At 38.7% G+C, this 13582-nt stretch overlaps 1 protein-coding gene across 3 annotated transcripts in view; it reads right to left on the bottom strand.

Annotated features, from left to right (window-relative positions):
- ARVCF (ARVCF delta catenin family member) overlaps positions 1-13582 on the bottom strand; it is a 1066482-nt gene that overhangs the window by 609041 nt on the left and 443859 nt on the right. For all 3 annotated transcript variants that reach the window (XM_073628741.1, XM_073628759.1, XM_073628766.1), the window contains exon 3: positions 7456-7508. The gene's annotated coding sequence lies outside the window, so the exon portion shown is untranslated. The remainder of the gene's footprint in view (positions 1-7455; positions 7509-13582) is intronic.

Here is a 13582-nt window from a genome sequence, read left to right as displayed (position 1 = left end):
CTCATAAATGTTTAAAATATATACAATACTGCTGGTTCCCTAATGCCAGCTGCTCTTGTCTCTGTGTTTTATTAAAAAATGCCTCCTTTACCAGGTTTCAGAGCGGCTCCCCGCGATCAGCTTTCTCTCTCTCCTCTCCTCTTCGCGCCCCAGGAATCTCGGCCCCGCCCACTGTATCTGTCAGCCGGGCAGAGGAGAGAGATGACTGGTGACATGATTGCAAGGAACCACTCTGAAATCAGGTAAAGTAGGCATTTTTTAAATAAAACACAGGAGCAGCTGTCATTAGGGAATCAGCAAGATTATGTAAAGTGATATAAGTGGGTTAACAACCACGTTCTTTTGCAATCAGTGTGAAACTGAAATATCACCCCCCCGGCTGTTAGGAAGAGCGAAAAATACTAAATGCTCTTTATTAATATTTAAGGTAAAGAATATGACTTTAGTACTCCTTTCATTTAATATGATATGAATTTGTTATATCTGCAGCTTTCATAAAAATAACTGGTAATCCTGACATTAAGGTCCCTGGTTCAGTCACATCTTGTTACAGGGTGACAACATTGTTTCCCTGTCTTTTAATTGTGATCAGGAATTGTCACCCTGTCACACAAGCGTTTGATAGAAACTACAAATGGTTGTTTTAACAGACATTACACAACCTTGGTCCACTGTTGTCACCATCAGGGAACCCACCTTAAAGCAGTATTAAACCCAAAAGCAAGTATTTATTATATTACAGCTTGCCAATTCTTAGATGTGATTGCTGCATTTGCTTTTTTTTAGGCTTTCTTACTTTTATTTTCACCTGCTGATGATCCATCCAGTAAGTCTGTTGCTTTTCAAAAGAACAAGCCGTCTTGCAGATGTAGCAGTTACAGGGATGAGACAACCTATTTACCACTGACAAGGGTGCTTACAATGGTCAGCTTTTATGTAAAACCTTTATCCAAAAAGGAAAAAAAAACGTTGCTGTAACTATTTATAAAGTATTAGGTGGAGTGTGGCTTCAATCTGTTAATGTATCTAAATCTGCTAGCACATCTAACACTCCCTTCCACCCAGACTGACAATGTTGCTTTCCAAAGGTGCCCCTATGTTCATTCATCCAGAGTGGGGGCACTCTAGTACAGTGTGTTTCTGGACAGATCGCCAGGGGAAAAAAAAAAAAAAAACTAAAAACGAATGCGGCCACCACATCTAATAACTGGTAAGCTGCAATGTATTATATTTTTGGTTTTGGGGTATTTACCGCTTTAAGACTCACCAAGCAGCCACCAATGCAGACATGAGTGAAGACATGTGGATAGGAAAATGTAAGGTAAGCTGCTGTGGGAATGATTTGAAAGCTGTTAGTGCTTCTGGATTGAACTTTGAGGATGAACTGGACCACAGTGCTTGCATCCACAGAGACCATTGTAGACTTATTTTAAAGCTTATTTACAACTTCTTAAAGAGGAACTTAACTTACCCCCATGTTTCCCTCTCATCATATCAAACAGTTTTCTATAGGGTAGTACATTAAGTTCTCAAGCTAGCATCTTCTTTGGTGATGTCCTCAGGAGGCTGACCTTCATTTCCAGGTTCTTGCAGCTGGCCTGATGACATGCATGCGCTGCAACACCCCATCAGGGGGCCTGCTGTAAAAACCTGTAAGTGACAGCCAGACACCTAATGACACGGGTGGTGCATGACCCATCATCAGAGGCTTTGGGTGCTGCAAATGTAATTTTCACCTAGGGGGGAATAGAGGAAGTGCAGGGATATTTTCCCTGAGAAAGGTACAAACACAAATAGATAAATAAAAGAGAGTACAATTACATAAAGTAGGGTGGGATGGTAAAGGACCACTTTAAGAATATGTAGATACTTGAATGTTCATATTCTGACGAGGTATTCACTTGGGCAAGCTTTGGAAACACTGCTATAGCAGACCCTCCAACATATCCCATTCCAGTAAGTTTAAAAAACACTTTGTTACTGATCACTCCTATGACTTTAAGGGGAGGGTTCCCCGCTACCCTGTCGAAGTCCTGTCCATCAGCTCAGTTAGTGGATCTTGAGTTTTACAGCATAAGGTATCGTTTTCTCAGATTTCCAAGGCTGACACTACCTTTTGTTCACACTAGTATTAGGTTTTGCCAGGCGGATGTTCAGGCCTCAGCTGAAGGCAACTTTGATTGTAAGGTTCTTCTACATGAAAAAGAATCTTGATCTAATTTTTAAGAAAAAGCTTTTTCTTCTCTCAGAGGAGAGAAGATGTCTGCTTCTCTCAGGACACTAGCAAAAAACTGAGACAGGCTGAGATACGAGGCATGGGCGTTGCTAGCGCAAGGAACCCAGGGCACATGTTGCACATCTCCTACAAGATGTCCCAGATTCCACGCTGCCCCCAGATGACTTTTTTCTCTGCTGAAGTGGCATTTTCACAACAGCATCAGCTTGTTACCCTATCAGACCTCAGATATAGTACAGAGTAGAGAACAGTTCCTCTTTGGATCTGACTTTGTTCAACCCGCTGACTGAATGAAAAAACAAGAGCTATGCTTGGCCAGCTTAAGGCTCATCTATTTCTACAAGAATGAATAAACTGCACCAAGTGGCTGACTCTTCGATTCAGAGATTAGTTTGAGAAAGGACACAATGAAACAAACAGCAATTTCTCCAGGACAGAAACTGACAAAATGTGTTTCAGAACAATAGAGTGTTCTATCACATGTGTTATATGAATCACTCATGATGCCCTATCACACATTTAAAACAATAAACATTTTGTAATATCTATATGCATCAGGACTCACAATTGCAAAAATCTGCAGTAAACCCCTTTACTGTAAAACCCACCATTCTCAATAGCTAACAAACTGCATTGCTAGACATTCACTTGGCAACTGGATTGCTGTCATCCTTCAACCACAAAACTAGAGTCTGGAAATTGATTGAAAATGTCTTTATTAGTGTAACTGAGGGTTCAATCAATTTCCAACCTATAGCCTACAATATGGTCCCTGGAAACTAGTAGACAATTGTTTTTGAAAGCTGACTGGAGATTTCCCAATGTATGGCCACTGTCATAGTATTGAGGCATGTAAGGCCAATATACAGTATATACCAGTGGTTGTACTGTATTGTTGCGTTTCCCAAAACATATAAGGAAGTTTAATTGACTTTTACCTAAACATGGCCTAATGTGTGTGACTGCAAGGACATATGCCTATAAACTCCACCGAGACAAGCACTGATTTGTGGAAAAAGCAGTTTTATAGGTTAGTAAGTTTTAAACAGATAAGATCCGTGTATAACACGCACCCCAATTTAAGAGGGGAAAAAAACTTTTTTTTTTTAAATAAACCACTTTGAAGCAAAAAAATGTTCAGTGAGCATCAATGCAGCCTGATCTGCGCCCATGTGCAGCCTGATCTGCGCCCATCTGCAGCCTGATCCGCGCCCATCTGCAGCCTGATCCGCGCCCATCTGCAGCCTGATCCGCGCCCATCTCCCCCATCAATGCAGCTGCCTGATTAAGCCTCACCATCCCTCAATGCAGGAAATCACAGAGCTGTCATCTCCTGTTTACTCGGCTCTCAGTTGGCAGTCACATACACAGTCCCACCTCCGCCATCGGCATTGGACCAGCTCCTGTGATAGATAGAACACTGGTCCAATGCCGGTGGCTGAGGCGGGATTGTGTGTGTGACGTGAGAGTCGAGTGAGAGCTGAGTGGAGAGGAGACGGTGGCTTGTGAATTCCAGTGGCGCTCGTCCTTCTCCTTCCCCTCCGAGGTACGCTGTCAAAGTATAACATGCACCCCTGATTTGCCGCCCCCATTTTCAGGGGAAAAAAGTGCGTGTTATACGCCGATAAATACGGTAAGTAAATAAAGTATCACTAAATTTCTACAGAGGTTGAACGAATAGAGTGGAAATGTGTTAGAGCCTATGTCAGGTTTTATGTCTGTCTTTGTTCCTACTGAGATTTCCTCTCACATTCTGTCAGATTCAGGAAATTATGGAAATATTTCCAACAAGAATAGAAAAAACATGGAAAAGGGCTGGAGCAGCTAGCAATGCTGCATTTTTTGACTGTGCCTTCTTTTCCCCAGTGACAACTACTGTCCCCTATTACTTGTCCTAGTGTCACAGGGACAGGAAGTGAAGCCAAATCTCTTCACTTTCTACCTAAAACAAAGTAAAAAAAGAGCTTTAAACAAAAATCCACAGATGCCCTTAACAGGTGACATAGTTATGACATAATCTTGTCAGTTGCCTCAGACTTTTGGAGGTGCACTAACTGACATCTGCATTAGAATATAACTAGGACGGGAGAACAGATTGGTGTGGCTGTCAACAAGGCTCACAGATCAGTTATTAAAATTAAAAAAAAAAAAAACACTTTCTTCCAATATATGGGAAGGTATAAGATCTAAATATAACATCAAAAAGAGCCTTTTATGTAAGCAATAATTATCTTTCTGACCGATGTGTGAACCTGTGGAAGGCAGCCGACTCCAGGGATCACTTTGGAAAAGTCCCACCCTAAATGTAAAACAACATGTGTTGATATTCAGCAATAATACGCTTACCAAAGGAGACTTTTGTTGCAAGATAGCGTCCAAGCACAAATTTCTATATCATTTATGTCACTAGGGATTATTTTTACATAACTCATCAATTCTATGCCAAGTTTAATGCATTCAGTTCCCGACACATTTGATGGCTTCTGTATTCAGAATCTCAGCCAAATCAGCATGGGATTCAGAGGCGCACAGCAGTAACCGGTCTCAAGAACACTTGCAATGTAGATACAAACACTTGCCTTTCATCCTACATTATGCCAGAACGGATGCTAATATGCATGCTAAGGTTACATGATGATTCTAATAGACCGGGCACCTCCTCAGCTGCACTAATAAAAAGAAAATACACTGCATGCAATAAATATACTGCCGTCCATTCCCAAGATTTGTCTTCTTACACAGTAAGCTATGCTTGAAAATCATGTAAATTGAGCCAAAAGATTACTGCTTTGATCTCCCACATTTCATGTTTATAAATGCACCTAAAAGAAAAGGCAAACTTCTATGTAGCTCAGTTCTTCCCAAACCTGCTTTTTCTCTTTGAACAAACAGACAGCACAAGGAAAAACATGTTACATAATATTACACAGCAACATAGCAAGTAAAGTTCTAAAAAGCGATCCAACATATTCTACTTAGGGCCAGATTTATTACGCTTGCTTCAGGAAAGTAAAGTTCATTGCATTCCCTGTATGTTGTTTCTCTTTCTGGAAAATAAAAGTAAAACTAAAAAAAATGTAAAAAAAAAAAATATATATATATATATATATATATATATATATATATATATATATATATATATATATACAGTATCTCACAAAAAAAGAGTATACCCCTCACATTGTAAATTTTTTATTATATTTTTTCATGTGACAACACTGAAGAAATGACACTGGTATAACAGTAAATTTATGTAAATTTGCTGTCCCCTCAAAATAACTCAACACACAGCCATTAATGTCTAAAACGCTGGCAACAAAAGTGAGTACACCCCTAAGTGAAAATGTCCAAATTGGGACCAAAAGTGTCAATATTTTGTGTGGCCACCATTATTTTCCAGCACTGCCTTAACCCTCTTGAGCATGGAGTTCACCAGAGCTTCACAGGTTGCCACTGGAGTCCTCTTCCACTCCTCCATGATGACATCACGGAGCTGTTGGATGTTAGAGACCTTGCGCTCCTCCACCTTTTGTTTGAAGATGCCCCACAGATGCTCAATAGGGTTTAGGTCTGGAGACATGCTTGGCCAGTCCATCACCTTTAACCTCAGCTTCTTTAACAAGGCAGTGGTTGTCATGGAGGTGTGTTTGGGGTGGTTATGTTTGAATACTGCCCTGCAGCCCAGTCTCGAAGGGAGGGGATCATGCTCTGCTTCAGTATGTCACAGTACATGTTGGTATTCATGGTTCCCTCAATGAACTGTAGCTCCCTAGTGCCAGCAGCACTCATGCAGCCCCTGACCATGACACTCCCACCAACCATGCTTGACTGTAGGCAAGACACACTTGTCTTTGTACTCCTCACCTGGTTGCTGCCACACACGCTTCACACCATCTAAACCAAATAAGGTTATCTTGGTCTCATCAGACCACAGGACATGGTTCCAGTAATCCATGTCCTTAGTCTGCTTGTCTTCAGCAACCTGTTTGCGGGCTTTCTTGTGCATCATCTTTAGAAGAGGCTTCCATCTGGGATGACAGCCATGCAGACCAATTTGATGCAGTGTGCGGCGTATGGTCTGAGCACTGACAGGCTGACCCTGCACCCCTTCAACCTCTACAGCAATGCTGGCAGCACTCATACGTCTATTTCCTGAAGACAACCTCTGGATATGACGCTGAGAACGTGCACTCAACTTCTTTGGTCGACCATGGCGAGTCGGCCTGTGGAACCCATCCTGTTAAACTGCTGTATGGTCATGGCCAACGTGCTAGAGCTCAGTTTCAGTGTCTTGGTAATCTTCTTATAGCCTAGGCCATCTTTATGTAGAGCAACAATTCTCTTTTTCAGATCCTCAGAGAGTTATTTGCCATGAGGTGCCATGTTGAACTTCCAGTAACCAGTATGAGAGAGTGAGAGCGATAACACCAAATTTAACACACCTGCTCCCCATTCACACCTGAGATCTTGTAACAAACGAGTCACATAACACTGGGGAGGGAAAATGGCTAATTGGACCCAATTTGGACATTTTCACTTAGGGGTGTACTCACTTTTGTTGCCAGCGGTTTAGACATTAATGGCTGTGTGTTGTTATTTTGAGGGGACAGCAAATGTACACTGTTATACAAGCTGGACACTCACTACTTTACATTGTAGCAAAGTGTCATTTCTTCAGTGTTGTCACATGAAAAAATATAATAAAATATTTACAAAAATGTGAGGGGTGTACTCACTTTTGTGAGATTCTGTATATATATATATATATATATATATATATATATATATATATATATATATATAAAAGTGTATTTCTCAACCTTGAAGGTGACAGAGATGAGCTGTAGTAAATTTATTTCCAATACAGAAATCCAGAGTAAAGTTTACAATTTTAATCAGGCTGAAAAACATTGAAATAAACATCTACTTAGTTTTCCAATTTCACAAAAAAATCCAATTTCATTTTAAATTACATTTTTGCTGCAACTATTTCATCCTGGAGCAAAATCCCTAGCCAGATTACTCCAAGAAAAATATTTCTTAAAATCCCACTGAAAACACTACTTTATCAACCACCATGGTGTCTCTGTGTTGTGTTTGTGACATTGTGCAGTGTACCCATCTTATTTTAAAGTAATGGCATGAGTACGTGTGTATCAATTTGTTCAGTATGGTCAGTTAAACATTTACTCAAATTAATTTGAATTTTATTTACTTACCCAGTATCATTTTACGTCAGAAGATGTAGCAGAATCACCAAATCAGGAGATATCTGAAAATAAACAAAAATATTGTATATATATTTTTTACTAATGTAAACCTAACAAACAAATTGGGTAACCTTATAACATTTCCTAAATAAAATGTTGGCATAAATCTAAAAAATACAGCATTCTAAAGATATAACGACTACCATGACACATGTAACAATTCTTCCAGTTTCAATCAATTTGACAAGAGTTGCAGTATTATTCTATGTAAGGTATATGACTGCAACACTAGTTCCCTGTTCAAAAACGCCATATGTGTTACTTCAACAGGTACCTTAAAATTCACCATGCTATCCAGGCACAATTTTGATTATTAATGCTAAATATACAAGTGTTCCCTCTCAAAAAGCTACTGTGCTCTATGTCTTCTAAAAAACAGGTGACAGGTTTATACCGCAGTTTACAAATGCAGGCCTCTAAATCCTTTGAAAAGGCCTTAACTAAATAGGCCAGAGCCATACCCTCACCAACAAATGAGCACTTAGTACACAGAAGGAGTTACTTACTAAAGGCAAATCTACTTTGCACTACAAGTGCAAACTACAAGTGCAAAGTGCACTTGAAATTGCACTGAAAGTGGACTTGGAAGTGCAGTCGCTGTAGATCCGAGGGGGACATGCAAGGGGAATAAAAAACAGCATTTTAGCTTGCACATGATTGGATAATACAATCAGCAGAGCTTCCCCCCTCATTTTAGATCTTCCCCTCAGATCTATAGCGACTGCACTTCCAAGTGCACTTTCAGTGCAATTTCAAGTGCACTTTGCACTTGTAGTTTGCACTTGTAGTGCAAAGTGGATTTGCCTTTCGTAAATAAACCCCAGAGTCTTCAATCCCAATTCTTATTCATCCACCAACTGAATTACACTCCCTATAAAATTTCCAGATTTGAGAAAAACGAGTAATCCCCTTAGTATTATATACTGCATGTACTTCAATACCAGTGAATGCCGTCCATGCGTTTTGGACCTGCCCCAAGGTGAAGTTTATTGGCAACAAATGTATTCTTTGATCAGTGACATCTTTGGACTTTAAAGTGGAAGTAAACTCTCCTATAATTTTCAGCCAAGAAAGCTGCCATCTTGGCCTTTATTTAATCTTCATCTGCCATGATGCTGCACATGTGATCAGTCATGACACCAGACATTGAATGGTTTGACTTGTTTGGTTGAGAGCACATCCAATTTATTTAACTGTTATTTCTTTGGTTTTACTTCCACTTTAAACTTCCATATATCCCAGAAATCTACTTAATAGTATCCTGCATCAGACATCAATTGCCTACTCCAAATTGTTGGTAAGTTTGTTATTTTTACACCAGGAAATAAAATATAGCAATTTAAACACTCCTCACTGCCAGATTTTTAAACCTTCTGCACTATTATTAATGATATCCTACCTGAGGCCGCAATTAGGCCTCATACACACTGGACGTTTTTGCAGCTGCTTCTAGGGGCATCCGCCGTTTTTTTTTTCCTGCTACTTAACTCCCCTGCACGTTAGCCTATGTGTCCGTGCACACATGCTTTTAGCAGCATTTAGAAGCAGGGGCTTTTAAAGGCAGGATAAAAAATACCACTGCCAGTGTGTCCAGGAGCAGCAGAGTTCTGGCAGAAAAAATGCTTGATGCTGCTAAACGCACCTAAACACTAGGCACGTTTAGCACTTGAGCGTTAATTTCAATGGCCAGAATAAATTAATTTTCTGGCCAATTAAATGAACTAATGCCCAAGCTCTTGATGCCTGTAAACACGCCTAAAAGCTTGTAAAGCTTTAGACACTTTTACAAGCTTCAGGCTTTTTTTTTGCCAAAACACTACTGCCAGGAAGAAAGGCTACTAGGAGAGTTTGCAAAATGTCCTGTGTGCATGAGGCCTTATTCCAACTGAAATAAAATATTATAGAACTAGATACATATTATATACATATATTCCTATGTATATTTTTATGCATCCGCCCTTCACAAACCAGAGAGTTGGTGGAGGGAAATAGGAGGGGACAAATGCATGGAAGCATGAGTGTATGGTCAACTGTACCTGAAGCATGTTGCTTCTAATTGCTATTGCTGTTTGAATTTTTGTAATGTAAAAGTAAAATCTAAAGCTCTTTTAAAAAAGGATGCCATATGTCCTACATAGTAGTGTAAAGGGTATTAGAACACTCCACTGTTCAGCTCAATGGGAAACTCCTCCACCACCCTTAGAGAATCATTTAGTGCAGAGGTTTGTACAAATCAGCTCTCAAGAAGATACATTTTTGATAAAATGTTGTACTTTACAGTACAGTTGCAATAACACAATAATTAGTTGAAGAAAAACAATTACAACACAGCGCTAATACAACCACAATAAATGATTCAGTCAATGAATGATTAGGAGAAAAAACACCAGGACCACAGACATAAAGAAATGCCACACTAAGAATTTCCCTTTTTAAACCTTTAATAGCTTCTGAAACACATCTCCTACATGGATGTTTATTTAAAAATTCTGTGATACAGACCTAGGAAGCTTGTTGAGATAATGTGATCTATGGGTCGCATGGTCTTTTAAGAAGCATCACAGAAGTGGACAGGTACAGGGTGCATTTTGTTTAGCCTACTGCCTCCACCACCATAACATAACTTTCACTTCTTACAGAACTCCAGGTCTTTGAGCACAGTAACCATTTATCCCCGTGAGGTAGGAGAGGAATAGTTATAAAAAGCTCACTCTCTAAATAAAAGCCAACTGGAGTGATGTCTTCTTTATTTTAATTACTGGTGCATTTCTGGTCCTACATTGAGTTTTCCATTATGAAGCAGGTAGAACAACACATTGGGGTGGATGTATTAAAGGAAATAAGGCTGTTCTCTGGGCAATGTGAACATTCACTTTGCAAAATGAATGAGAGTAAATAAGGTGAAGCTAAATAAGGTGGACATTGGTTGTGCTATACACCCCCCCCCACACACACAAATTATTCTATATAATCTAGTGGTTGCCACTGCACACATATCAGAGAGAAAATGGGCCCGGGTGCGCAGCAAAGCCTGTAGTACATACAGTCCAAAAGAGAGAGCATCACTCATGAGTCTGGAGAGGTGAACGCACAGTGATGATTTCATTTTGACATTTCGAAGAGGCACAAGCTTGTCTACCTTAACTAAAGCACAACACAGCTAAAAGCAATAATGGGCAAATGTCCAAATTTGGGAGAACAGAAAAACAACAACAAAAGTACATACATAAATAAAGGAAAAAGCCAAATCCAGGCACTAAAGACAGATGTCTGAGACAAAAAACTGCATGACAGAACACCATACAGCCATCTTGCCTATGCCGTATGATACTCTGTCTCAGTTTTTTTGTCTCTGACATCTGTCTTTAGTGCTAGGATTTGGCTTTTTCCTTTATTTATGTATGTGTGTATTTATGTATGTACTTTTGTTGTTTTTCTGTTCTCCAAAATTTGGACATTTGCCCATTGTTTTTTTTAGCTGGAACTTTGACATTTGCTTTTGTTGATATCATCACATGTGGATGGTAATGATGGGATGGGTATATGTTGTGTTGTTTCGCTTGTTTGTTGTCCTCAGGAACACAAACTTGTGTCTCTTCGAAATGTTGAAATAAAATCTTCACTTCACCTCTCGAGACCTGTAAGTGCCGCTCTCTCTTTTGAACAAATTCTTCTAAATATCTTGGGTGTGTCTAGTACTCTAGTACAAAATAGATTGGTTGTATGTGTCAAGTACAGGCTCTCTTCATCCCCTCAAGCTCTCTGGCTTCATTTACCGACAATTCTTGGCCACCTGCTGCATCAAGAAGAGTTACTAGATAGCAAAGTTATTATTGATTCATTCTAAGGGGTGACCATTGATCTGCATATGTCAGCTAATGCAACCTAGGAAATAAAAAATAAACTGTGTTCATTTTTAATCCTTTATTAACTCTTATCAACCTTAATTAACTCCTTCCTCTCCTTCTATAGTTTGCTATTATTTTGCTGCTAATAATTTTTTCTATTTCTATTTTTTTGGTACCACGATTACCTTTCATTTTCATTGAAAAATTAAACATTTTTTAGTGCTAGATTTAAAAAAAAGCACAATATTGAAAGAAAAATGTTATTTCATTTTAAAATAGTTTTGCTATGTTTGTAATAAAACAAGATTTTATTGTCATTATACACAAGAGATATTATAGACTAAATTGTGCACTTTTTAGCAAAGGTTTTAAACCTAACACTGATTAAACTAGAGAAAAGCTATTTTTATTCAGGTACTTCTTTTGTCTCTAAATTGGATAGAAAATAAAATCATTTTTTCAAGACAATATGGCCAAGAGAAAGCCTTTTTTTTTACTTAAAAAAAATATGTATTACTTTATTATCTTAAGCACTGACAAGTTGAACTGTAAAATTTGCTCTGGTCCACAAGAGATAAACAGGTACAAGAGATGAACTGTTTATTTTCCCTTGCACTTAATCAGGTATTCAAACTGAACACAGGTTCACCTTTTTTTTATTAACATTTACTTCATAACATGGACCCTCACATTGTTAGTTCATCTAAGTAGGCATATCCTAAACAATTCAGTTGAATATCTCTCATACTGAATGGTTGTTGATTAAATATTGCTGTATGGAGTTGACACCTCTATCAAGTGCTAACAATTTATAGTCCTAGGAGTACTGGGCATTTAAACGTTATGATACTGGTTTTCCCATTAAAACTGGGACTTTTATATTAAAGTGTCTCAACTTCAGGACTCTCTGTATTGCCCAAAAGCACTCAGCAAAACTCACACTTCCCTTTTCCACATGTAATTTTCTAGTGCAGATTTATATGACGGGTTTCCCTGAGGCAATAGAGACTTTCTGGACAGATTGCAAATGCTTAAAAAAATAAGTCCAACAGAAACTGTGGATGCACATTACACTAAGTGGTTCTTCAAACTAAAAGGCAAGAAAAATAGTCAAAAAAAAAAGATGACATCCATAACAAAATACATATGCAAACACTCCAATGCATGGTTTCACAATGTCAAAAATTAGTGACAAGATTCCACAAGGCAAAACATTATGCAGCATGTTGCCGTCTTCAGAGATCAAAGCAAATTTACATTAAGAATATGTTGATGCCTGTGAGGAAGAGCGGTTCCTGGCAGATGTTTAAATTGAAGGTTGGATGAGTGTTTTGGTGGAACCTACAAGTTATGTGAGAAAAAAAATAGCATAAACCAGGCTATGCTCTCATAGGGTTAACACATTCAGTAACTCTCAAAGGAATGAAGCTCCCTAAGATACACAGGGGATACTGTACTCCAGGCAAATAGTTAATACATTACTGAAATACAGTATGTATGTATAGTTGCTATTTTACCCGCTAAGGTTTGTTTCCTTCTGTCCAGTCTTAAGATTTAGGCTGCTTTCACACTGATCAGTTTTTCTTCCATATTTGCAACACAAAAAGCAGATAAAAAACGCCTGACAATTTAATCCTATAGAACTCTTCATACTGGTCAGTTATGGGTCCATTGCGTTTTTCAAAGTCCTGTTTGCTGCATTTTTGGTGCATGCTTGGTGCAGTAAAAAAAAAAAAAAAAAAAAAAAAAAAACACACCAAAAGTACACCTCCCCATTGAAATGAAATCAAACTGCATCAAAAAGTGGCAAAAACACACCCACGGTTGCATTTTTTGTGGGGTTTTTGAGTCACCTGTCCTTTTTTCAGAGATGCAAAATGAACCGGAAACTCATCAAACACACCGTAAAAATGTATATGCGTTTTTACCACATTTTTGCAATGGAACAGTGTGAAATTAGCCTAACACAGTCCTTCCTGACAGCACAAGGAGCCTACTGACCTGACTTTTCTCTTCTGCAGTTAAGCAACACAACTATGTCAACTCCTGCCCCCAACATTTGTCAGGACAGTAAGGTAATTACATAACTGTATTCATTGATGGGAATTTGTCTAAACTGGAGGAGATAGAATCTAGAGCAGTTATGCATGATAACTAATTAGCCTCTATCTTTTATTTTAAAAGCTTAACTGAACAATTTGAAGATAGAAGCTGATTGGTCGCCATGC

This window comes from Aquarana catesbeiana, linkage group LG01 (assembly GCF_042186555.1).
Source record: "Aquarana catesbeiana isolate 2022-GZ linkage group LG01, ASM4218655v1, whole genome shotgun sequence".
Taxonomy (NCBI): domain Eukaryota; kingdom Metazoa; phylum Chordata; class Amphibia; order Anura; family Ranidae; genus Aquarana; species Aquarana catesbeiana.
This window is presented reverse-complemented; position numbering and strand designations above follow the sequence as displayed.